Source organism: Vulpes vulpes, chromosome 2 (genome assembly GCF_048418805.1).
Source record: "Vulpes vulpes isolate BD-2025 chromosome 2, VulVul3, whole genome shotgun sequence".
NCBI classification, from domain to species: domain Eukaryota; kingdom Metazoa; phylum Chordata; class Mammalia; order Carnivora; family Canidae; genus Vulpes; species Vulpes vulpes.
This window is the reverse complement of record NC_132781.1, coordinates 113294490-113321643: the sequence shown is the minus strand read 5'-3', so window position 1 is coordinate 113321643 and position 27154 is coordinate 113294490. Positions and strand designations below refer to the sequence as shown.

The 27154-nt window shown below is 44.7% G+C and overlaps 1 long non-coding RNA gene across 2 annotated transcripts; it reads left to right on the top strand.

Moving 5' to 3' along the window:
* The first annotated feature begins 2861 nt into the window (after positions 1 to 2861).
* On the top strand, positions 2862 to 9720 carry LOC112907543 (uncharacterized). Of its 2 annotated transcripts, none has more exons than XR_011999966.1 (3): positions 2862 to 3092; positions 3256 to 3426; positions 4290 to 6226. It is a non-coding gene; the product is annotated as an uncharacterized lncRNA (long non-coding RNA). The 2 variants fall into 2 exon arrangements; XR_003232785.2 differs by lacking the exon at positions 4290 to 6226 and adding an exon at positions 7804 to 9720 and having other exon boundaries at positions 2868 to 3092.
* The last annotated feature ends 17434 nt before the right edge of the window (positions 9721 to 27154 follow it).

The window sequence follows — 27154 nt, the reverse complement described above, 5'->3', positions numbered from 1 at the left end:
AATGCCACAGACTGAGTGGCTCACAAACAACACGAGTTTATTTCTCAGAGTTCTGGAGGCTAGAAGTCCAAGATGAAAGCACTAATGGATTTGGTGCCTGGAGAGAAGCCACTTCCTGGTTCATAGCCCTCTTCTCACTGTATCCTCACATGGAGGATGGGGGTGGGAGTTCTCTGGGTCTCTTTTGTAAGGACACTAATTCATCAATGTGGGCTCCACTATCATGACCTGATCACCTCCCCCAAAGACCCACCCTCCAAATACCATCACATGGAGAGTCAGGTTTCAACACATGAACTTAAGGGGTGGGGTGCAGGGACAGTGAACAATTCAGTCTATTGCAGACTCTCTTTTTTTTAAGAGGAAGGCTCTCCTCAGATATCTGGTGATCCTTTGCTATCTGCCTCTGCTGGAGCATTAAAATGCCGACAGGGAGCTCTTTGTGTAGATGGGCTTGTTGGGTGTGGACTTTGTAGACTTCTACCAGATGGGGTAGGAGCAAGTGGAGATCAAAAACTCAACTGCTTCTTATATAGACTCTCACCTAATCCTCTTGTTTTCAACCCATTTCAGTATTATTCTAGAGATATCAGTGCTGCAAATTCCTGAATCTTCTGGATTGTGCTTCTTGGCTTCCCTTATTACAAGCTTAGAATTCATCTTTCTAGAACTTGCATCTCTTTCTACCAAAGAGATACCTTCTATTTCCAGCTTGCAAATTTCCCCCATTATTTCCTCTCCTCTTGGTCTCCTTTTCTGTGTGGATTTACTGCTTGTTAGCAGATACCCTGTTTTGGATTGCTTCGGGAAGTTTTAGGAGAACATGGAGACAACTGCATGAGGTCCTCCTGCCATCTTTAACTGGAAAAAATATTGTTTTCCAGTTTCATTGAGAAATGATTGACATACATCACTGCAAAAGTCAAAGGCACTCAGCAGGATGGTTTGATTTCCATATGTTATGAAATGATCACTACAATAGGTTCAGCTCACATCCATCTTCTTGTATGGATACAACAAAAAGAAAATTAAAAAAAAATTTTTTTCCTCCTGGTGAGAATTCATAGGATTTACTCCCTTAAGGTCCCTGTATATCACACAACAATGTGGGCTATAGTCACCATGTTGTGCATTCCATCACAGGGACTTATTACTGGAAGTGTGTACCTTTCGATCACCTTCTTCCAATTTCTCCTCCCCTCTCCCACCAGTCACTTCTGGTAACCACAGGGCCAATCGCTTTTTCTGAGTTTTGCTCTGTTTTATTTTAGATTCCATATACAAGTGAGATCATGCCATATTTGTCTTTCTCTGATTTATTTCACTTAGCACCTGCCTCCTCCAAGGTCCATCCAAGCTGTTGCAAATGTGAGGATTTCCTCATGTTCTGTGGCTGCATAGTATTCCATTGTATATATATTTACCACAATTTCTTTATTCCTTCATCCATTGATGGACACTTGGGTTGTTTCCAGGTCTTGGTTATTGTAAATAAGGCTGCTGTGAACATGAAGCAAGGGGAGGGGGGCCATATGTCTCTTGAGTTTGTGTTATTGTTTCTGTTCAATATGGTCCTAGAAGTGGAGATTGCTGGAATCATATGGTAAGTCTACTTGTACGTGTTTGAGGATCACCCATATTGTTTCCTATAGTGACTGTACCAATTTAAAATAATTTTTAAAAGGGTTTTAATTTTATATTTTGGATCAGTGATAAAACAAAAGAAGGACGCAGAAAAATATACACATATGGACAAAGTAAGTATGGGAAAACACACAGAGAAAAAAGAGGAAACGTTGACAAAGAACACACACAACAAGACTCTGAAGGCAATAAAAAAAAAAAAATTACTGGAGCTCCAGGCCAGCTCAGTCGATAGAGCATGCAACTCTTGATCTCAGAATTGTGAGTTTAAGCCCCATGCTGAGTGTAGAGATTACTTTAAAAAAAGATTTAGAAAAATCATAGACTATTATGAAACAACAGGTGGATGAGGTGATGCTGCTGTCAAAGTAGCGTCCTGGTTACATAGCGGAAGGCATCAAGAGCAAAGGACTTCATATAACTGACCCCAGCTACTGAAGCAAAGCCTGATAAGATGGTTACTTGTTGCATAATGACTCTGAACTTATGCCTTTAATGCAACTGGGTTTGTCCTCTATCATGTTCACCATTTCCTCTCCCACATCCCCTGCACACCATAAGTAAACAGAGGAAGATACGCTGCTGGTTCCTGCAGAAGGAGAAGCTCCCAGGGGCACAGAGCACACAGGACCTCAGGTGACCCTGGTACCTTTGGATTGAATAATCTCTCTGCCACAAGACGGTTCAGTCTACTATTATCTGTAATAATAGCCAATGACACCCCCCCCCAAAACAACTCGAGTTATCTAGCAGTGAAGGGACAACTTAAAATGCCTTCTATTTGTGTACCTTGGCCCCTATCTCTGTACACTTCACAACAAACCTACAAGATCGATATTTGCATCATTAATTTACGAGGACTGGAACTGACACTCAAAGAGGTGATGCGATTTCCCCAAAGCCACCACATGCGTAGAGTATTGAACTCCAACTCCCAAGCCGCTGCTTATTTCCCTGCATCACGCTGCAAGAGAAGCAAGACATCCTTTCCAGACATCCTATTCCATGACTGTGTTTTTGTTTCTTGAGTTGATTTAAACACAACAGATATGTCTTAATTCTTACTAACCGGGGAAGCAGGAAACTGCCAGCTTCGCCCGCCAGAGAGAAGCATTTCAAACAGGCAGAGGGGCTGATCCCTTTACAAGCCAATGAGCTGCCGACACCGTCAGACTTTCCAGGTCTCTGAGTTAAAAAGGCAAACGGCACATAAATCTACTGGCAGACCGCCCGTGCTTCTGTCCTCACAGCAAAAGATTTTCAGTTTTCAGAACTGCATGCCCTTCACTGATGGAAACGCTGAAAAATACCTTCCATCGAAGTATTTTGAAACTTGAGAGGACCACAGGAGAGGAAATCAGATGGCTTCCTCCCAAGCGAAGTTTCGAGATACCACAGAAAACCTAGAAAGCGCTCAAACGTGAGGATTTTCCATTTAAAAACGTATAGTATGTAGCAACTTTGACTCCCTCTCTCTCTCTCTCTCTCTCTCTTTCTCCCCCCCCCCCCAGTCAGCTGTTCCTTTGGCTGCCAATGCCATAATCTTGTTTCCTAACTGCAGCTCAGTAGAGATTAATCTTCACAGACTTCCTTTGAAATCAATCCACACAGGAACCAAGACCAAAATCGGAGAAAACGAGGTAGAGTTGGTCATTATTCCTTCACCATTTCTGCAGCAACAAGGCTGCAAACCCACCCAAGCAACGGTTAGAAGGAGAACCCTCACTTTGAGGAAGATGGACCAATCATCTGTCCTTTGCAAAGTCATCTATATTATCAATGGTAAGACTCTAATTGAAGGTTACGGCTTTATTTAATCACAGTTCCAAACAATAATTCACATCGAGTGTGTAAACTACCCAAAAGGCCACCCACCCCGGACACAGGGCAAGGGGAGCTTCAGGCAGAGACGTGACCTCGTCACTGCAGAATTTCAGACGGAAGCAGGAAAAGACCTGAGAGGTGGTCTTTGCCATCATGATTTAAAGTCACCTCACCAGGGCGCCTCGTGGCTCAGTAGGTTAGGTGTCCTCCTTCCAAGCAGGTTGTGATCTCGGGGTCCTGGGATCAAGCCCCACGTTGGGCTCCCTGCTCAGTGGAGAGTCTGCTTCTCCCTCTCTCTCTCTCCCCCTGCTTGTGCTCTCTCTCTCTCTCTGTCTCTCTCTCTGTCTCTCTCTTTGTCTCTCTCTTTGTGTCAAATAAATCAATTAAATCTTTTTAAAAATAATAAAGTCACCTCATGATGATCAGTGGATCAATCATTTGAGGTGTGATTAGTTTCTGCAGCGCGTGCTCTCCCTGACATAGTTAAACAGCTTTGCAGGTGCGTGTTTTCCATTCAGAAGAGGCTCCATTTAACATATGTCTTAGCAGAACCCTTGAGCGGCATCCACATGGATGGCCCCACAGTGTCCTATGCTTGCTTTTCTGTTCTTTGGCTCTGTCTTTAGTCTTTCTTTAACGTTCTTTTTCCTAATTCCAGTATGCACAACTGTTTCTTGGAATAAACAAGTAATTACTACTAATTATTCCCACGGGGGATTCAAAATTTTGAATGGGCGGCCAACATAGTTTATTCTTTCACAAAAAGATGGCATTTTAGGAAAGTTATGGGGAAAGTCTCAGCAACCATCTTTTGTCTACAGCTTGAATGGTTGAAAGCAGGAGGGAAATCTGTCCTGATAGGAATCCACCTGGAATTAGATTTCTGCTTCCAACAACCTGACCCAATCCTGGAGAGAGCAAAGCCACAAAGTGCCCTGTGAGAAGCCGTTGTGTCCACCTCACCCGAGCTCCTTGCTGGGGACCAGGCAAAGCAGGTTGGAGAGCAAGGGTCCATTCTGTTCAGAAACGTCTCCGTGTGGTATTCTGCTGATGAGTCAGCCCCTCGCACAAGCACGCATGGAACCAGGAAATATATTAAGTACAGTTGACTCTTGAACCACATGGGAATTAGTGGCACCAACACCCCCACTCGGTGCAGCTGGAAATACATATACAATTTTTGACTCCCTCCAAAGCTAAACTGCTAATAGCTTACCAATAACATAAAGTTGATGGACACATTTTTGTATGTTTTATGCATTAACTGTATTTATGTATCATACTGTAAAAAATATCTGCATGTAGGTATTATTCTACAAAGTATTCTCAAAGAGCACGGACTACTGGGAAGAGGCTTTTTGGCATCACTGCCATGCTTCTTCCTGCTTCCTTCCTTGAGGTTATGATGGCTGGAGCTCCAGCAGCTATTTTGGACCATAAGGTGCCCTTGGAAATGAGAGCCATGCATGCACTGAAACTGTCGGAGTGCAAGATCCAAGCATGGGTCCCTAAATACCACTGTAGCAGCTCTGTACTTCCCATCTTCAGAGTTAGGTGACACAGAAGCAAATTTCTGCATTGCTGAAACAACTATTATCTGTGGTTTTCTGTTACGTGTGTCTAACCCTAATTTTAACTAACCTAGAAATCCACTCTCCTTTGCCATCCAAATGACCCCAGGTGAATGTGAATGGCATACCATTTTACAGTTACATCAAGTATGGTGACGGTTTTCATATCATTCAGTGAGGAAGATAACTTTGTTTTAGGGTTTCTTTGATTAAAACATGCATTTCTGTTTTACACACACCCTTTCTGGTTCACTCTCAGATTTCCCAAGAAGCGAAAGAAGTCGCCCTGCTTTCGATGCACCAGTGGTGGCCAAATGTATTGTAGGATCCCAAAAACAGGATGGCCCTGCCTCTCAATCCTCTCCTAGGAGCTCTAGAAGTCCCAAGAAGATGGTCTCACACTTGCTCATGACACAGCTCTTTGTCCAGTATCCAGTCTTTTCCTTCCCAAAGCTGCCTATGAGTGGCCTTTGCTCCCCACCAGCATGTGGTCCAGACCTGCTCCCCCTCTGTTTGGGTAACTGCTTCTCCACGCACGATTTCCTCCAAAGACATCCTTCCCATCTTCCCATATACATTGCCACATGTCTGCTCTAACAAGGAGATCTTGTGCTTTCCATATTTTAATTAGCTTCATTGAAAAAGCTCTTTCAATATTTGCTTGGTTTTTCATCACAGACCCCTCCCCTAGAACCCGAGCTGGATTGCAAGGCCCCGAGGGGAGGTTTATATTTTACGATCTTTTGTGTTGCTCACACCTAGCATAGTGTTTTAGTCTACTGGGGATGACATGACAAAAGTACCACAGACCTGGGGGGCCTATAAACAACAAACATTTATTTCTCATAGTTTTGGAGGCTGGAAGTCTAAGATCAGAGCACCTACAGGCGTGGTGTTTGGTGAGAGCTGCTCCCTGGCTCACAATTGCCATCTTCTCGCTGTGTCCTCATGTGGAAGAAAGGGCACAGGGCTCTCTGGAGCCTCCTTTATAAGGGTCTCACCCTCATGACTTAATCTCCTCCTAAAGCCCCCACCTCCTGATACCATCACATTGGGGTTTAGGATTCAACATATGAATTTGAGGGGAAGACACGAACGTTGAGACCATAACACATAGGGCTTGACACCTGGGAGGACTTTATTAAAGTTTTTGAATGAATGAGGGCCCTAGTGGCCCATAAAATGAATCTTGTCTCTTCTTTTATTTTTCTGTTCTAACCCCTAAACCAATCACCCAGGAGTCAAACTCTGCTCTTGTCTTTAAAGACAAGCTCTTTCCCTGGGGGGACTCTTACTTACCTCTGAATATCAGAAGGATTTGTTTTGGGATTAGGTTGTGACTCTGTGCTGCGCCCAGTACTGGGGCTCTTGGAGGATCAGTGTTTTGCCTAGTATGGTTGATGGATCATCCAAATTATGCCTACGCCTCTAGATTCCTACTAATAACTTCAGCATAGCTCACATAAGAGCCCACAGGAAATTGCACGATTACACACCTAGAGTGTTCCAAAGTTCCTCAGCTTCCTATTTTTCCCCTATACTCCATCTATTCCTCTATTGACAGGAGACACATAAAAGGCACAAGGAAATGCTAGCACTGTGGTCCCCATTTGGGAATGGGCAGGTAGAGGCCAAGCCAAGAGGACAACTTTTAGGTACTCAGGTTAGACTCCCTGGAGGAACAAGTTTAGGTGAAGACGTAGGGTGTTTAGTCCTTGGTCACTGTGCAGCAGAGAGTGCAAGAGGGACATAGAATTCGGCTCCTGATTCTGAGTGAGAAGATGAGGTGGGTGCCATTTATTAAGCTCCTGTTGGAAAGAGCCACCGTGCTGCCTGCATATCAAGGGTAATGGGTGTGTTCCATGAGAAAGTTTCTGCAGGAAGGTGGGAGGTGGTGGGCTGCTGGGCCACAGAATGCTCCAGAGTGAGGTGGGGACTGCAGCCACGGTGCCCGGTGGGGGCTGCCAGAGCAAAGAGTGAGGGAAATTGGCTTAGCAGGATGCCTGCCTCCCCACACCAGCCTTCTCTGAAGAGCTTGCCTGCAGGACACCACACTCCAGCTGCTATTACCTGTCCTGTTTCCTTATTATACACTCAGCACCTAGAACCATGCTGGGCGTGTATTAGGAACCCCATAAATATTTGTTGAGCAAATAAATGAACGCACCCAAGATGCAATTGCTGATCTTGACTTGAAAGCAAATCTTTGGGAATATCTCAAGTGGTTGATAGGAAGCAGATGCGGCCCTGGGAAGCTTTGGTATATAAATGAGCAAGTGCTACCCTTAGGTCTGAAGATTTTGATAAGCCGAGCATGAAATCTCTAGAGTAGCATTGACCTTCATGTCCTTTCAGCCAGAGATGGCCAAACCTCCTGCTCAGCCCCCAAGACGTTCAGAAACTCCTTTTTCCCTTCAAGTTGGCATATTGCTCTAGTGAAGCAGATTGGAAGCTGAGATGCCTGGCTTCAAGTCAGAGTTGTGAGTTTTGTTTTGTTTTGTTTTGTTTTCTTCAAGTTTTAGATATTTATGAATCGGTGCAAGGCCCAACACAATACTCCAACATGATTCCATGCATTTAAAGGGGGACCATTTCCTGGCTGAGTAAGGGATTGTGCAGATGACTTCTGGAAGACCTTCATTCTTAGCAGCTTTATAAGTGAAGTGTTTCATTCAGAAGTCTGGACTTTCCTTTCTTCACTTTGCCATCATCTACATTCACTGAGTAGAACTTGGGTTGATCATGGGCACCTGGTGTGTTTCAGGGTTTCCTGGATTGAATGATGCAAGGGCCTACAGCGCTGTCCCAGGACCTCCCACTCCAGTAAAGTGCCAAGAGGGGGCTGTGCTCGAATGTGCCCTGGCCTGACCAAGGATCTCATGGGGTTGTGGCCACAGGCCTCATGTCCAGAAGGAGGAAACAACAAATATGCAAGATCTGGACTAAGTAGTGTCTACACTGAGGATGAGAGGATGTCCAAAGTTATCCACAACCCCAAGTCCAAGTTTTGACAGCATTTCGAGTGTATGTAAGTATGCGTGGTGAGCTTGGTCAGAATTTTTAATCCCTCTGCACCCCAGCGAAGGGAATGTTAGTAACTCCTGTTCAGCTTAATTCACAAATTTGGGTAGATACCAAATGGAGGAATTAGTTCAAAGAACACCCTTAAAGGTGAAGTCTAAAATACAGCACGCGATTTCCATTTTCTGCCTTTTTCCGGTTTTTCCCTTCCTTTGTCCTGGGCACACATCCTCTTTTCTTCTTTCCCCATGGTCTCCTTATCTGTGTTTGTTGTGATTACATGGGTTTGCAGCCTTTTAAAAAATGCTGGAAAAACCCTTCTGATGCTTGAGCTCCATGTGGTTTTATCTTATGCAAAACTGAGCAAAGGACTTGGTGCAAAGCAGGTGCAGTGCAGGTCGTGTCAATGAGCAGGACTTGAGTAACCTTGGCTGGAGGCACATGCTTGGGACCCAAAGAAAGGACAGGCTGCTGGTCTGGACTCTGGGGCCTCCGCGGGGCAATGATATTCTCCTGAATTCACATCATCGATGTAATCATGCAAAATAATACCTTGCATGTAAAGTTGTTCACTTTCCCTCTCTGTTCCCCCAATTCCCTTTTCGACCATTGCTGGATGAATAACAATATATGATCTCCATGGAGACCTCTGTACAGAGCAAAGAAGCTAGACTATTGACTCCAAGTGCAGGACCCATAAACACCGAGTCAGAGGAGTAAGATGGCTCGAGTTTCCCTCAGGACACAGAACTTCATTTTGGTTTAAAACAGAACAACGATATGAGTGATGAAAGGACTTTATCTTGCTGAGCATCTCAGCGCCATGATTGACTCAACAGAGAAGAGGTCATTTCTGACACAGCCTTTTCTCCCATGTGTTTGCTGGGCTCCAGAATAGTGAGGAGCATGGACTACGCCCGGCACTGAGCAAGGCTGCATTCGTTATATCATTTAATACTAGCAGAGAGAAAAGAAAAAAAGAAAAGAAGAGAAAAGAGAAGAAGGAAAAGAAAAGAGAAAAAAAAAAGAAAAGAAAAGAGAAAAGAAAAAAAAGCCAGCACTATTATTCCAATCATTTGAGCAAGACAGCAGCTGAACTTGAGAAGATTAAGAAAATGCTGAGGGTCACCAGTGATTCACTAGATTTCTGGTTCATTTTACAGTCTTCTGGAGAGTTAACTTATAAATTGATTTTGGTTTTAAATACAGGAGGAAGAGGTTATGCCATTCACACTACAGTCACAGTATAATTTAAATAGTGTAAATGACTAACAGGGTCCCGAGGCATCTTTCCTCTGGACTATGCATAAAGCTACCTTGGTTGTTCACTGGTTCAGATCCAGTATCACGAGATAGGGGATGGTTTGAGTTGCCCCAGAGCTAAGTATGGAGACAGCATGTGCTTCTACACACCTTATCTGGTCTACACCTCAGCCCTCGTGCATTAATTTGATAAAGAATGTTCCTGAGCAGAGGCACCTGGGTGGCTCAGTGGTTGAGCATCTGCCTTCAGTTTAGGTCACGATCCTGGGGTCCTGATATAGAGTCCCACATCGGGCTCCCTGCAGGAAGCCTGCTAAACCTGCTTCTCCCTCTGCTTGTGTCTCTGCCTCTCTCTCTCTGTCTCTCATGAATAAATAAATAAAAATCTTTAAAAAAATGTTCCTTAGTAATGGAAAGTCATTTTTATAGATTATAAGTTTTGATGAAGTTGATAGTGATGCTATGATCAGAGCAGGCTTAAACATCCTGCTTTTCATTTATCAATGTAATTTATAGAAATTCTAAAAAAATCTATAAATATTATTTAAAAATTGAGAATCTAACAGGAAAAAGAATCCCTTATAATTGCTACAAACCACAGGTTACAGAATATGGGAAAGTTTGTGTTACATTTCCTTCCAACCTTCCTTTTAAAGTCCATAATTGGCATCACAGTTTGCCAGAAGGATGCTATTTTCTTCACATTAGGTTTTATTTCCCCATATCACTAAAAATTATATAAAAATATTGTTATATCTTTCAAAATGTCACAACTTGCCATAATTTATTGAACTATCCTCCCTGTAGTTAGTTGGTCATTTAGATTATTTCCTTTAAGAAAAAAAGAGTCATAAATAACTAAATCTATTTTTGCTTAGTGCATATTCCCAGAGTAGGATGACCAGGATGGGGGAAGGGACAATTTGAACATTTGCAGTGCAATATGTTGCCAGGAAATGGCTTCGCAGACACCCTGGATAAATTTGCCCTTATGAGGTGGACGCTCTCCACGTGGGGTCCCAGGTCTCCCCAACATTTGAGGATTCACTTCTGCAGCCCTCTATGGCAGACATTCCCACTGCCAACTCCATGATCTCGTCTCTTCCCCTGAGACATCTGTTTCTCTCTTGAGCGAGTGACACAGTTAGAGGAATGTCCAAAATCCCTTTTAGAAATCTGTGTTCACTGTCTAGCATAGGCATGGGCACCCTTGAACACCGGGCAGCTCCCCACACATCCCCTGGACCCCACTGTCCACAGCGTATGTCTGTGCTCTGGGGCCTGCCAGGGTCCCCCTCCTGCACACCTGTCTCCTGCATGGATGGATGGGGTTGAGGACATTTCCCAAGAAAGATAACCCTGCGGACCCTCCTCCCCATGTGCATCCCTCATGCCCTTACCCGGTAGCTCCAACAACAGGGTGTTGTTGGACTTGTCTGGGTAACCTTACCTGCACTCCCAGCTGTAGGCGCCTCTAGGACCCTGACGTGTAAGCAGAGAGCTCCAATTTGTGTCCCTGGGGAGACCTCATGTTTTAAACCCCAAACACTGGACAAGTGGTCTGTGAGGTTGTTAGGAGTTCGGCCTAGATTTGGGCTGTTTCAGACACATTCCTAAATGGTGGGAGCTACCAGTCTGGTTTGTTTCAGGATTAGGGGCAGTGGGAGTGGCATAGTCTGGGCAACATAGGGCTACTTTGATCAAATGATGCAGATCAGATGGCAAAAGGCTAGAACTTGGGCCTTTCCAGATTCCAGCAAAGGAAAGGATTCAAAAGCTGACTCCTTGTCAAGGGTCTTGAATCCACCAGCTGTTTTGTGATGTGAATAGAGAAATGGATGCTCCCAAAAGTTTGACAGTAAAAGACCACAGACTCATGGTCTCTGGATCAGTTCTAAATTGAGAGGGATGATTTCCTCCTTGCAGATGAGAGCCTTCCGGCTAGACCAGGATGAATGGATCTGATTACGCTTGCGAGCCAGCGTTCACATCTCTCGTTGTCAGTCCTGTGATTTTCTAGGTCAATAATATTACTTCCCAAGTTGTGGACAAAAGCCAGCTTTTAAAAAATGTGAGTGAATGCCAATGGCTTAATATACACTGTTCTACTGAATTCTGATCATTAAGTCCATCTGAAAGGATCTCCAAATGAGAAAAGTCAGGAAGCGATTTTTGTTCTATAGAGAATGAATGTGTAGCAAATTGATCAGATACAACTTAAATCTTTTTCTAGATGAACTTTGTCATCACATCTGAAATGGAAGGAAATGGTACAGTGATTAGAAATTAACTCTACCCTGTTGCTTCTTCAGACAGGAGGGAAGACAAAGCTGGATTCCGTGGCATGAAAGCGGGGCCTGTTGAGGAGAAAGTGAGAGGCTATAAATACTCAGGCTGACAGAGCAGCAGATGGTTGGGTTGGAAGTGGATGTCTGGGAGAGAAATGTGCTAAGTGGTATTGGCATATGTTTCCTTAAGTCTCTGACCTGCCTGTTTCTCAAAAGACTTTATTAAATGCTTGGAAAAATAGAGTGGGAAGTTGATATAGCAAAGGAGAGTTATAAAAGGAAAGGAAGAAAAGGAAAAAGGAAAAAAGAAAAGAATAGAAAGAAGAAAGGAAAGGAAGGAAGGATGAAAGAAAGAAGTTAATTCTCCAGGGCAAGTGCTTCTCTCTCCAGTAAGCATTTCATTTATCCTGAAAAATATCAAAGCACCAAATTTCCTGCCCCCTTTGTCCCTGGCAACCAGCCCCACTGGCAGTAGATGGCAAAGCAGAAAGCCAAGAGAGCAGCCGGGCCAGCGGCCTGTGGGCAGGTACAGAGTTGCTTTGATCCCATGAGGACTTCCTCTTGCCTCTCATCCTGGGACCTTCCACACGGGTACTCATCGCACAGCCCTGTTGGTAAGAGCATGATGATTCTGAGCTGTTTATTCAAAAAGGTAATATATTTCCAAAGTGTGACAACAGTCGTGCTCATGTTGGACCAAGACTAACATTTCTCTTTGGCTTGCACCGATATTTCCTTTGACTGAGAAGTTATCCCTTGACCCTACTTATGTTTATCCTTGGTTCGCTATAGGAAGGAAGGATGCTTCTCTTCCCTGCACCTAGCATGGGGCTTCTAGCTGGAGCAAGAAGATGCTCATTCACTTCTCACTGCATTGTTTGTGAAGGTTTCACTAGATGCCAAATTCTCTGGTGGCACAAGTCACGTCTTCTCTTTGCATGTTGTGATGTTCCAGAGCAGCAGGCAGACGTCTTGCACCCCAGATGCTCACTAAATGTGCAGTCTGTGGTGGACACACTACCTCCTCTTGCCTCTCCAGTTGGAGAGAGCCTCAGGGATGGAAACTGGGCTGCCATGGGTCCCCGTGGACCTGCTGGATATACCAGCAAGGGTGAGACCGTGAAGCCAGCGCTCTGTCTGCCAACTGTCTGCAAGGTGCTGCTGCAGAAATCCTAATAATCACATTCATGAAAGCAATGCAGTTTGGAAATCGGAGTCTCACAGCTCACACTCTGAACCTCGCGGTGTGTGGGGAAAGTCGGTGGAGTCCACGGGGGTTCAGACCCTGGTGTGAGGAAGCAAGTGGTAGGGTAGAGAGGCCTAGATCAGCGCCTGGACTGCCATCTTCTCTTTCCAGGCCTTGCTGGCCTGTGTTTAGTTGTGACTGCTTGCTCCTCCCTGGAACCACAGAACTCTGGGTGGCCAGTGGGGTAGTGCTTCCGAGACTGGGCCTTTACTCATCCAAAGCAACATTCTAGACGTTCTGTTGGCAGTGGTTGTCTAGAGAAGTGGGCTACATAAAACTAAAAATCTTTACACCAAATGAAACAATCAATAAAGTGAAAAGACAACCTACCTATGGGAAAAAAATGTTTGTAAACCAGGTAAAATGTTAATGTCCAAAATGTATAAAGAACTCCTACAACTCAATACAACACCTCCCCCATGAATATCCCAATTAAAACTAGGAAAGGGCTGGCAGGATATATTCAGGGCCCTAAATGAGAAGAACATGCAGCCGAGCATACTTTATCCAGCAAGGCTCTCATTCAGAAGAAGATCAGGAGCTTCCAAGATAGGCAGAAACTGAAAGAATATGTGACCACCAAAACAGCTCTGCAAGAAATGTTAAGGGGGACTCTAAAAGAAAGAGGAGTCCAAAGAAACAATCCTGATTCTCTCTAAAGTTTGTTGTTTGCCTAGCTAGACAACTTGAGGTAAATATCAGAGAAATTGACATGATAGTTCATGCATTGACAATCTTCATGTTTGTCATTCTGTGGGGATAATCCCAGGACCCCATGGATATATTATTTGAACAATAAAACAATTAGACAGAAAAAAAATAAAAATAAAACTAGGCTAAAGACTTAAATAGATATTTCTCTAACAAAAGGCATGCAATGGCCAACAGATATACAAATGCCTGTCATCACTAATCATCAGGGAAGTGCAAATCAAAACCATAATGAGACATCACCTCACTCCTGTTGAAATGTCAATTATCAAAAAGATAGGAAGCAAAAAATGTCGGCGAGGATATAGAGGAATTAGAACCCGTGTAGAGTGTTGGTGGGAACACAGACTGGTGCAGCCATTGTGGAAAAACAGTGTGGGGGTTCCTCAAAACATCAAAAGTAGAACTATTTCTAGTAGTTCTATTTTTGTGCGATCCAGGAATCTCACTTCTGGGTATTTCTCTAAAGAAAACAAAAACACTAATTCAAAAAGATATGCACCCCCATATTCACCACAGCATTACTTACAGTGGCCAAAATATGGGAAAAAAACATGTGTCCATAGATGGATGAACAGCTAAAAGAGAGGTGGTATGTATGTACATATATCAGCCGTAAAAAAGAATGAAAACTTGCCACTGCATGGATGCACCTTGAGGCCATGATGACAAATGAAATAAGTCAGAGAAAGAAAACCATACGATCACACTTATATGTGGAATCTTAAAAAATAAAATAAAATAAAAAATTAAAACTCAGAATAAAAACCACCAAGCTCATAAATACATAGGACAGAATGCTGGTTTCCGAGGGAGGTAGGGGGTGGGAGAAATGGGTGAAGGGACCCCAAACTCGCTGGTATAAAATCAATGTCATGGCATGGGATGTACCATGTGGCAGCTATAGTTACAATTAGTTGCAATATAGTTATATTGCCCGTTTTGGAAATTACTAAGAAAATCCTTAGTGTTCCCACCACAAGAAAAAAATTCTCTAACTCTGAAGAGTGACGGATACTAACTAGACTTACTGTGGCACGTGATGTATATGAACATCCAATTGTTGCCTTGTACATCGGAAACTTATACAGCGTTTATGTCAATGATACCTTCATTTTTAAGTGGCCGTTTTAAGTGCATTTTTGTGTATTCAGAAAGCATGTCCAGCAATTTTTAAAACACACATACACACCACAGGATACCATCCCTGGGAGCCTCTCATTGTTTGTTTGGTGTTAAGCATATCTCTGGACTGTTCGATACAATGTCTTGTTTCTTAGGACAGATAAATGCACCACTTTTTAACATGTTGTTGTAACCTTAGAGACTCCCAGCTTCAACAATGTAAGTTGTTTTTTCTCCCATGTAGCCGGGCACCGGATCAATAGAGTGAAAGCATAATGACTTTCCCGGCTTTATTTTAGTAGGTTATCTGATACTATTTGCTTTTTTAGTCTTAGTCAATATAGGTGCCTCCGGGGAGGCAGAGATGCTATCTCTTCAGGAAACCCATTTCTCCACAATCCCAAATAAAAAAACTGGCCAGGACAAAGGATGTGGACTGGAGTTGCTCATTTTTCAAGAGGTTTTCCAACAAATGATAGCTCAGCCTAATTTGTATCATAATAATTTCCGTTGCCACTGGAAGCTGTGGTGTCCTTGCCTTTCACTCGTAGCTCCCAGCTGTGGATGCGGCCTTTAGGATCGTGTTCTGTAGTAGGGCAGCCTGTCGTTGTTGCTCAACGGAGGCCCTGCCACACATTGCCGATGGCTCGGGGACAGATTTTAAAGCTCAGGTGCAGAAATTCTGTCTGTGTTATCCAACAGGAGGACAAGAAGTGATTCTCTCCCACCACACACACACACACACACACACACACATATACACACACCCTGGTTTTTCCAAGGGTATTATATCCTTGGAACACCATGCCTTTCGCTCCCTCGTTTCTGAAAATTTTCACCCCTTCCTTCTTTCTCTCCCTTCTGATTTCTTCAAGTGCTTATTTCAAATGATTAAGACCCTCAAAGATGAATTTGGGAGCTACCACATATGATCAAGGAAATGAAATTCCACATAATTACCAGCAGATCTTAGCTCCTCGGACCTTCAAACAATCCAATTTTGGAAAGCTTGCATTCATGGGGCATTTCGTCTTCCAAATTGGACTTGTTTTTAAAGATTTTTATTTATTTATTCATTAAGGACACACAGAGAGAGAGAGGCAGAGACACAGGCAGAGGGAGAAGCAGGCTGCCTGCGGGGGGATGTGGGACTTGATCCCAGGACCCTGGGATCATGACCTGAACCAAAGGCAGATGCTCAACCACTGAGCCACCCAGGTGTCCCCCAATTTGGACTTTCACATCAACCATGGCAGTGGTCCCCCAGAAAGCCGGCCAAATGACTTCTCATCAATAATTAAAAAAAAAATGTTTCCCAAAAGAAGTATCAATAGTATTTTTGCATGCATGCCTTGCATTCAATCCTCGGCCCTGCTAGGAAGTGGCTGTGTGACCCTCAACAGGTCATTTCCCCCTGGATTCTTCATTCATTGAAATGGAAGAGGTTGCACGAGGTGGACAGGGCTTTGAGCTGCTAACAGTTCCTGATTTCTGCTTGCTTTCCCCATAGGACAAAGGACGTGCATTTAAACATACTTACAATTTGCAACTTATGTGTTCAATGGAATAAAATCATTTTTTCATGATATTATAATTTGCAAAAGGGGAAACCGTTCATCAGGAAAACTGTATGAGTCACCAATAAAACACAGCTCTGGAAAGCTTTATCTGCCAAATACCATCTTTCATGGCTTTCCCATGTGGAAAATGTTACCCTCCTTTCCTTGTCGTATAGACATGTAATGATGGATGAAGAGGGTTGTTTTTTGAAGTTGCATTTTTAGCACTGGTGCTTCCGGTCTTTCAAGCAGCTATTTCCAAAACATTAAACATAAAATGTTGAATTTGGAGGAGCTTCCTTGCCTCTTCAATGTTTATGAGCTAGACATTCTACTCATTTGTTCTGCTTCGAAAACCGAATTGTCTTAGCCACTCAAAGATGAGATCTCAGCACACAGGTCCTAGAATAAATACATTCAAATGAATTCATTTTGTTTTAAATAAAACCTTACTTACTGCTCTATATTTGTGTTCAACTCTGGTAAACATTAAACAACAGAATTAAGTATGGATTTTTTTTTACCACTATTTTCAGGATATTTCTAGATGAGTATTTCTTAATTGGGTGTTTGTGGGGTGTGTCCTGAAGGGTATAAAATGTTTTTGAGTCCTCGGAATAGTTTAAAAGACTCCACGTGTTTGTCTCTACCCGTAACTTTTATTTACTTATTTATTTATTATTTTTATTTATTTTTTTATTTTTTTACTTAAGGAGAAATTTCAGGATTTTCATCCTATTTTCAAAGGAGACTGTGACTCCCAACAGGACAGGAGTCTCTGCGGAGGCGGTGATTTATACACTTGACTTGCTGACAGCATACGAGTTCTTTCTTCCCACTTCCTTAGCAGATGGGAGTTGGGTTGCTTGAACTGCACTAAGGTTTTCATTTGCACTCACTAGTGAGTGCCTAGGTTTAAAAAAAAACAAAACAAACCCAATTTCCAAACGGTTCACTTTGTGGATCAGAATTGCTACTGATCTGGGGAGGTGGGGAATTGTGTGTACCGGGTACTAAGCATCTTTTTGTGCCCCATTTGGTACAAAGTTAACATGCTGCATTTATTGGTCTCAGGAAAATCCTTTTGTAAAATGAATGTGTACAAGACTGTGAATATCATTTTAAAATTGCATGTCTTCTGGAAAGATGGTTATGGTTCTTCTTTCTCTCATTACTAAGCAAACAAATAAAAATGCTACAAACCCTCTCTTTTGCTCTGCAACTGAGCTATCCAATCAGACCATTTTAGGACAATATTGGCTTACTTGCTTTTCTTTTTTCTCCCTTCCTATCCACCAGTTTTGAAATTAAACTGAAGTTAAGGGACACCCAGGTAACTCAGTTGGTTAAGCAGCTGCCTTCGGCTCAGGTCATGGTCTCAGGGTCCTGGGATCAAGCTCCAAATTGGACTCCCTGCTGGCAGGGGGTGGGGGGCTTCTCCCTCTCACTGTGTGTTTGCTCTCTCTTCTCTATCTCTCTCTCCCTCTCTCATGTAAATAAATAAAATCTTCAAAAAAATTGAAGTTAAGTGTATAAAATGACTCCAAGAAGACTTTTGGCAGAAATCGAGTAACTACAAAAATATTTAATGAATTAATTTGTTCTATATAAAGTCATGCAATTTATAATCTCTACCAGGGGGGTTTTCTTTCTTTTTCTACTATCCACAAAAGTAATCACATTAATCTAGCCTGGGAGTCATTTTGGACTGTAATTTTAAAAATAGATTCCAAGTGCCTACTGAGATCCACATAAAACAATCAAGGTCATCCTGTAGAAAGTATATGGTGGACACTTCACATCCACTTAATTTACGTCTTTTCTGGTCACCTACCATGTGGCCAGCCCTGGGGAGAGGACTGAGGAGGTGGTGAGGGGTGTCTGAGCCAAGGCCTATTCACTCATCTTGGTGGCTGGGCTGCTCACCAGCAGAATAACAAGGAATCCAGGTGTGGAGTATACAGTCCAGTGATAAAGTACACCCTGATTTAGTCTACAGGAAGTTGGAAGAGGGCAAGTTGCAGGCACTGAAGCAATTAAAGACAGAGTTCTAAAAATACACTTGGAGGAGGCCCAAGAGGTGGAGAAAGCACTAGAAGGTGGGGCAACAGCATCTCAAAGGCTTTCCCAGGAACATTGAGAATGTCCTGGAAGGAAGAGGATGAGCCCGGAAGAGTGTGGGAGATGCCAGGTGGAGGAGGGCATGAACCAGGGCTGATGGTGACAAGGGTCAAGTCTCATCTTTACTGATATGATGGCTGCTGGAGGTGGGTGGGCAAGACAGACCCCTGGAGAGAGCGAGGGGTCCCCTTCATGCCAGGCGCCTCCAACATCAAGTCGTGCCTGTGGCGGGCATGGCGCCCTGAAGACTTGGACGCATGCAGTGGTAGAGGGAATGAAAGAGAGGACTGGGTGGTGAGGAAGGGAATAGGGAGGGCGAGAGAGAACAGTAGGGAATAGCCTTATTCCATGAGATAGCTACTCATAAGCAGGGCTTCATGGGCTGACCCAACTGAGTGGGATTTCTGCCTCATGAAATGCTTCCATGGGTATCACAGCTCCTGGTGCCATAAATATAACTCCCCAGTGATGTTCAGTTCTCCTTAAACTCATTTCTTTCCTAGTACCCACATCTTCTTGACATAGATGAACATTTTCGCTCCCCTCTAATCAGGAGGTGACCAATAAATATGAATTAAACAGAATTAAATTTCCTTTAATAGAGTTTATAGGGGCACCTGGGTGGCTCAGTCGGTTAAGCAGCTGCCGTTGGCTCAGGTCATGATCCTAGGGTCCTGGGATTGAGCCCCACATTGGGCCCCCTGCTGGATGGGCAGCCTGCTTCTCCCTCTCCAACACTTGTGCTCTCCTGTTCTCTCTCTGTCTCTTTCTCTCAAATAAATAAACAAAATATTGAACTATATATATATATATATATATATATATATATATATATAGTTTATAAAGGATGACCTTGATTGGTTTTTTTTCCATATGGATTTCTTAACTTCACTCCCACCATGCACTTGGAGTCTGTTCCAAAGGGTATGGCCCAACCAACTCACACCCATGATGATGGCTATCATGCAAGACAAAACAAAGCAAAAGAGAACAAAATAAAACAAGCAAACAAACAAAACCCCAGGAAAAAAAAAGGAAGAGTTGGCAGGGATATGGAGAAATTGGAACATTCATGTGCTATTGGCAGTCACTGTGGAAAATAGTATAGTGGCCCCTGAAAAAGTTAAAAACTGAATTACCACAGGATCCTGCAATTCCAGTTCTGGATATTCACCCCGAAGAATAGAAAGCAGAATCTTGAAGAGGTATTTGTGTGCCCGTGTTCGTAGCGGCACTATTCACAGTAGGCAAAATGTGAAAGCCACCCAAACATCCACCAACAGGTGAGCAAAATGTGATTTATATACTTACAATGAACTATCATTCAGTCTCAAAAAAGAAGGAAGTTCTCATGCATGCTACCCTATGGATGCACCTCCAGGACACACTAAGTGAAAGAAGCTAGTCACAAAGACACAAATACTTCAGAATTCCCCCATGTGAGGAATCTAAAGTATCGAAGTCACAGACACAGAGAGCAGAATGGGGGTTGCCAGGGGCTGTGGGGGGAAAGAATGGGGACTTCTTGTCTAACGGGGACAGAGTTTCAGTTTGGTGAGATGAAGAAGTTCTGGGGATGGATGATAGTGATGTGATGGTCATAAAATGATACGAATGATGTGATTAATGCCACAGAACTGAACACATAAAAATGCGTAAGATGGTAAATTTGATGTCGCGTTTAATTTGCCACAATAAGAAAATTAAAACAAACCAAAAAGGACATGGCCCCAAGTCATGGTGTAGCATGAGGTCCCACCCAGCGGAAGGGTCCCCTCTGCAACCTCTCAGAGTCTGATCGCTGGACCAAGCAGCTCAGCAAATGCCCCATTAAGCACTCAATTATTTCCCTTTGATACTGGCTTTTTTTTTTTTTTTCATCTTTTAATACAACAGTTTTACTGTCTCTGATAATTACTCGGTCTCGATAACTCTGTTAAATCTAATGAGGCGTGGCAAGCTTTGCTCAACAAGGCAACACATCATTAGCTTTCTGCCTTTTTGTCATCTTATCTCACTCAATTACTGTAGCACCAGCCAGACACGAACCTGTCACTTGCCATTAGCCAGACAGTGTGAAGTGACCTGCTGTCCGGTTCGTGAGTAGCGGCACTCAAGAAACTTCCAGGGGCCGCTCATCGTCTTGCATTTTATCCTGCCCAGAAGGCAGGTTGAGGGGACCCCTGGTAGCAATCAGCCTTCCCCTTGCCTGACGACAGGATCTTTGGACAGGGCCATCGGCTTGCTCACCTTCTGCTCCTGGGAGATTCTAAGGTTTCCTCTCAAGAGCCCCCGAGGGAGAAGAAGTGAGAAGCAGGGCAATGAGCACTGGGTTGAGCCCAAAAATGTTAGGACCCTCTTGTTGACCTGCTCACCATCTGTATGGCTTTGGGCAAACCATTTAATCTCTCTGAGCCTAATTCTTAGCCCCAAACAGCATATTTACAAAGGTGTCTTGAAAGGTAAATGAGTCAATTGCCATCAAGGTTACAAAGCCACGTTGGCCTGGGGAAAAAAGTGATGGAGTTCCTTTGAGTCTACTTTTGGAAAGAGGGTATAAATCAAGACAGAGTCAAGATGTTGTCAAAAATCCACATTTCTCAAGGTGTCGCTTCTTCCCCACACTCTGTATAACCACCACCAACTTTCTATTGCTTCATTCCCAAATCATCTGGGCGTTTATTTGTTCATTTGGCATCTACCTATGTTCCAGGCAGTATGTGCAGCAGCCAACGAGGCAGAGATGGTCTCTGGCCTTGGGATGCTGATTTTCTCATTATGTGTATGCTCTGCGCAAGGGCAACCGTAGCCGTGGCTTCGTGCAAATGAACAGAACAGCAGAAGGCTGGTTACCTTCCACTTGTATCTTGGCACTGCCCAGAGCTGTGCCTGGTCAAGGTCAAATCAGACACCAGGGACCTGTACGGTGTAATGAGTGTAATGAGAAGGCAGATGACAGTGACCAGAGGTACCATTCTGAGGTTGTGCATGTGGTGTGGTGGAAAGTGCAGAAGATGTGGTGCCAAAACTTTGAGTCTTTGTTAATGCTATGCCCCGGCCATCAAAGGGAGATGATAAGGCCTCTCATGAGGCTCTTGTGAAGACAGGGACGGAGGCATCTGAAAATTATAGACTGCGAATTGCCATGGGAAATATTTTTATTGATTTTGGTAATTTCCTGGAGCTGTGGACAAGATAATCCCTTACAACAGAAGGGATGTTTCTAAGTTAAATATGCTCCATTAGGATCATTACGATTTCAAGAGCTGTAATGTCAAGAACTGTCTCTCCCTCTGCCATCTTTTACGCCTGTGTTCTTGCTTTGCTTCCAAACTCATTCTAAATCCGATTCTGTAAATAAACGTCAGGGGCCAGATCCCAGGGAAGGCTTTCCATCTTACCAGGATTACTGATGCGATTCTCAGACACACCTCTTTAAGAGAAGGTCAGTTTTCATCCAAGCACATGGATTTCTTTCATTTTCGCAAGATGCAGTGTCAAGCCATTTGTCATTTGTCGTGTGTCTCTTCCAGGTGGTTGTCTTATGTGTTTGATCAGTTTACAATAAATGTAACAAACTACATTTTTATGCTTGTGAGTCTGGAAAGACCCTTCAAAAGTGCCTTTCTTAACCCAAACCAGAAGACCACGGGGAGTGGGACACTAGTGGGCATGGAGTATTCTGAAGAATGTCAACAGCCTGGGATGTTCTTGCTGCTGTGAGACCTTGGCTCCTGGGAAGCTCAGAAGCCCCGGGAAAAACCTCCTGTCTCTGTTTTCCTCACTCCTGCTCACAGCGCCCCAACGTTGCCACCAGGGTGCTTCCCTCCGGTCTGTTCCAATGTCCTGGAAGTTTCTTTCTCCCACAAAGGGAACAGGTGAGAAGTGAGAGATTCCAGCCCCTGTGAGTCAGTGCACCCTGTTTGAGGGTAACAAAGTCCCCCCTGCTTGCTGCTCATAACCTCACGTGCAAACCTAGAGTCGCACCCTGACTTTCAATTTCATCGTTATTTGGCCCCGGTGTCGCCAGGGCAGTCACCCGAAAGGGAGCTGGGCGGACTAGACGCGAAACTGAGGGCTGCTGGCTCAGGATGCACCCTAGGATCCTGGGTGCCTGAGGCTGTGAGCTCCTGGGGGCAGGGACCCCATCTGCTCTTCTTCCTCACCCCCACAGTGCTCCGTGCAGGACCTGGCTCCGGGTAAATGCTTGACAGGGATTTCTTGAGCCAACAAAGGGATGATGAGTGAATGCCTGCCTCTGCGTCCCTCAGTGTGACTGTCAGCACCATCCCCGCCCAGTGGTATAGACTTGAACTCACTTCTATAGCCATAAGAGCCTCCAACAGGGATGCTCCAGAACACGGGGTGATGAGTGGGCCTCACCCCCCAGGTCGTGTGAAGTGAGCTTCCATGACAGCCTCCACCTGTCTAGTTATTCGTGTTCCTTACCAACTTCATATACTCATTCAGGGATCCATTCTTTCTTTCTGCATAATTAGCTGAGCACCTGCCATGTGCCGGGCAGACACTTTTTTGTAAATACATCATGCATTTACACAACTCAAAAATTCAAAATTAGATAAAAAGGGGCACTTGGGTGGCTCAGCAGTTGAGCATCTGCCTTCGCTCAGGTTGTGATCCCAGGGTCCTGGGATTGAGTCCCGCATCGGGCTCCCCACAGGGAGCCTGCTTCTCCCTCTGCCTGTGTCTCTGCCTCTCTGTGTCTCTCATGAATAAGTAAATAAAATCTTTAAAAAACACACAAAAAAATAGATTAAAAAGTACCAAGTGAGAAGGCAACTGCCCGCCCCTGGTAGGCTGTTTTACTTGTTTCTTATTTATAAACAAATATAATTATATAAATCTTGCTTTCTGTGTTTGGAAGCACCCAATTTCTACTGTTTGGCACCTGGATCTCTCCATGTCTGCACACAGATATGTTCTTCAGTATTTTTTCCAGCAGTCTAGTAGTCCATTACCACACGTACCCTAGTTTATTCAACGTGTTTCTACTGATAGGCATGGGTTTCTAATTTTTTGTTATTGGAATAGGAACAAAGCCACAGTGACTCCTCTTATGCACACATGTGCAATTCAATCTGTAAGGATAAACGCTGGCATGTGGGATTGCTGGGTCAAAGGATAAACGCATTCGGGAGAGGTCAGATTCCCCTCAATAGGGTTTACATTGTGCACCCCCAGCAGCAATGCAGAAGGTCCAGGCACTGCTTCCAGGAGTGGGCACTTCCAGGTGGGGATCAGGATGGACAGGACCTCAGCTCTAAGGGAACATGCTTTCCAGTGTGGACGGCCCGACGACCTTTGAGTACAAGTACAGAGATAATTGCAGTTGTGATTGAATGCGGTGAAGCCAGTAAGGGAAGCCTGACACTGAGGTAGAGAGTTGTGCAATCTGGTGGCTGGGGGTGAGCCAGGCTGGGTAACACTCCCAGGGCATGTTTCTCCAAGGAGATGACATTGGATCCAAGACACAGACGCCAGGAAAGAGGCAGCCATGAGATCAGCCACGAGACCACAAACATTCTAGAACTTCTGAGCAGATGACACAACAAAGAAGTTTAGGCTCCTTCTGGCAAACTGTCCCCACCCAACTCACCAGATGGCCCCCAGAAGCCGGTGGATCAACAAGGCACACGGCTTAGTTCTGAGATTCCTGCGACACGTTAATCAAAGGCCATATCCACACGTCTCCAACCCAAAGAGCACGTCGAGGTAGGTGAGGTGGAGAAAAGGCAAGTTCACTTTGTTGCTTGACATTGCACCTTTTTGTTGGTCACACATATTTTTTCACAATATCTTTAGAGTCTAGTAGATACACAAATGTTTTAATTGTGCTTTTCAAAAAACACATAACTGAAAGTTTACCATCTTTAACCACTTTTAAGGGTACAGTGCAGTAGTATTAGGTTATATTCAGACTATTGTAGATCTGTCCATTTTTTAACTAACAACTGACTAACTAACTAAATAAATAAATAAATCAGCCCAGGATGTGACAAAGATTGAAAGTAGGTGAAAGTAACTAGAATGCACAGCAGAGTTATGGTTGTACCGATGACCACACAGTTCAAGGGAAATCCAAAAAGGGAGCAGTCACATGTGGATGAGGATGATGTTGAGGATCCTTGACAGCTGGAAACGTCCTCTCCCTAAAAAGTTTAGGGTGAAGCCACGGGCTCAGAGCATGATCATGTCCCTCTCCCCATCTAGGGTATAAAATTACGGCAGCTCTTCAACTCCTACAGAGTGCTTTCATGCTTGGGAACTAATAGCATTTTTTACTCAGCAATAGAAAATAATTAATGCCATTTAGTAAGTGATTGAATGAAATGAAGTCTACAGCAGGCAGGTGGGTGTCTCTCCTGGGCTCCCCGCTTGCCCCTGTGCCTCCCTGGCTGCAACCCAGCAGTCCCAGGTCATAACTGCTCCTGGTTCCTGCTGAACCAGGAGGTTCCTGACCCCATGTCCCAGTGTATGCCCACCTGGGCTCTCTGGCCTCCCACATCCCCAGTGGTCATTGCAGGGAAGATAAGATAAGAAGTGGCTACTTTGTAATTTCATAACCAATGTATCCATTCAAAAATCTGTTAAGAGATCCACCATCTTCACAACTGACCGTGGGCTGCCTTCTGAGCCGTCCGTTATGGAGATAGGATGTGCATACACATGATGCAATAGAAAGTAGCTCTACTACAGAGACAGGAAGGAAATCTACTGATCGCAAAATAAATATATCTATGACCGTCATCTTCCCGAGACAGAGAGGGAGAGAGAGAGAGAGAGAGAGAGAGAGAGAGAGAACCCATTATCTTCTCTTTCAGTTTTTAATTCGGTTCAGGTTGCCTTATGACACTAATGCACTAGATGGCGGTATGCACCCATCCATCCAGCAGGTGCAGCTAAATGCTGCCTGGAACCCAATTTTGAGATTCCAAAGGAGAAGGGCAAGAGCTCCATAGAAATAACTTGTCAGGGTCGCCCGGGTGGCTCAGGGGTTGAGCATCTGCCTTCTGCTCAGGGCGTGATCCCGGGGTCCTGGGATGGAGTCCCGTATCAGGCTCCCCGCAGGGAGCCTGCTCCTCCCTCAGCCTGTCTCTCTGCCTCTCTCTCTGTGTCTCTCATGAAATAATAGATAAATCTTCAAAAAAAATAAAAGAAGAAGAAGAAAGAAAGAAGAAAGAAAGAAAGAAAGAAAGAAAGAAAGAAAGAAAGAAAGAAGAAAGAAAGAAAGAAAGAAAGAAAGAAAGAAAGAAAGAAAAAACTTTTCAGTTTAAAAAAATCAATAAACTAAAGATCCCTTTGAGTACCAAATGCCCACGAAGGTGCCAGTGTCCACGTCATGGCTCCGCTTGCCCAAGGAAGCAATGGGCGTGAGGGATGGCAGCGATCTCCTGGAGGAGTGGACAGAGGGCATCAGGAAAAGGATATGAGATGCTTGGAACAGCCTGCACACGTTTCAGTAAGTTGTGCCCTGCCAGCCAGTGCGTCTTAGGTCCCGTTGACTGCCCGCCGTCACCTGAGGATGGACAGTGGGCTGGTCCCCATCCCCAGAGTGGGCATGGAGCTCAGGCCCCCCGAGCGCCTGGGGCGGACCGTCATCTGGAAGCCATAAAGCCACATGTGATGTTACTTTTTGGGACCAGTGCTCATGTTTCAAGGCCTGTCCCTGGGTCTGGGCCCCCAGGGCCGAGCGGGCAGGAGGAAGCGTGCATTTATTTCCACGTGGACGTGTCTGGGCAACTTTTGCCGCAAGGGAAGCTTGGCCCTTCTGGGGGGTCCCTGGCCTTGTTCCTCCGCGTCCTGCACACTCTCCCTTCCTTTCTTCTTTCTCTCCCATCAGGACCTTGATTTTTACTTGTTCTGTGACCTCCGGCCAGAACCGTCTGCCACTTTCTTTTACAACTTTCCTTTTCAAAATTTCCTCTAAAATATTCTGGGTGGTGGGGAGGTATGGGGATGGATTATTGCAGACCCACAAAGAACCGCCCTTGTCCTTGGTGGGCTGCGATGACCAGACACCCTTCATGCCTACGACCACCTCTCAATCTGGACGTGTACTGGAGGGGGCAGGGGGGTCACCAAGGCTGGGGAAGGGGCACCCCTTCCCGCTAGGCCGCCGAATTGATGCAATGCAGGGTGACAGCTGTCCCCAGACCACCCTGCGGCACGTCCACCCGCATTAATATCAACATCGCCATGGTGACGCCCCTCTGCTCCTCAGGAAGATGCCTCTGACACATTTAAGAGAGAAATTCAAGCCAATGCACCACCCACCCCCATCCCTGTGTGGCCTCCCCCGGCCCTGCCTGTCCCATGCCTGCGCCCTGTGCTCTGCAGCCCTGCTTTCACCTGGGCAGGGAGGGAAGGGGTTGGGGAAGGGGGGACTTTAGGATATTGTTCCCACCCATTTGGGAGACATGGCCCAAGTTTTCTAAAAGCACTCATCTTGGGGGCGCCTGCACAGCTCAGGTCCTGATCCTGGGCGTCCTGAGCTCGAACCCCACATCTTGCTCCTCCCTAAATGGACAGTCTGCTTCTCCCTCTGCCTCTGCCCCTCCACCCTGCTTGTGCTCTCTCCCTCTCTCTCTCTCAGATAAATCTTATTTTAAAAAATAAATAAAAGCACTTATTTTGGGTGCTTTCCAAAACTGATTTTACTTCTTTTTTTTTTTTTTAAAGTAGGTTCCACACCCAGCACAGAGGCCAAGGCAGGGGCTTGAACCCACCACCCTGAGATCAAGAGTTCAAGGCTTAGGGACT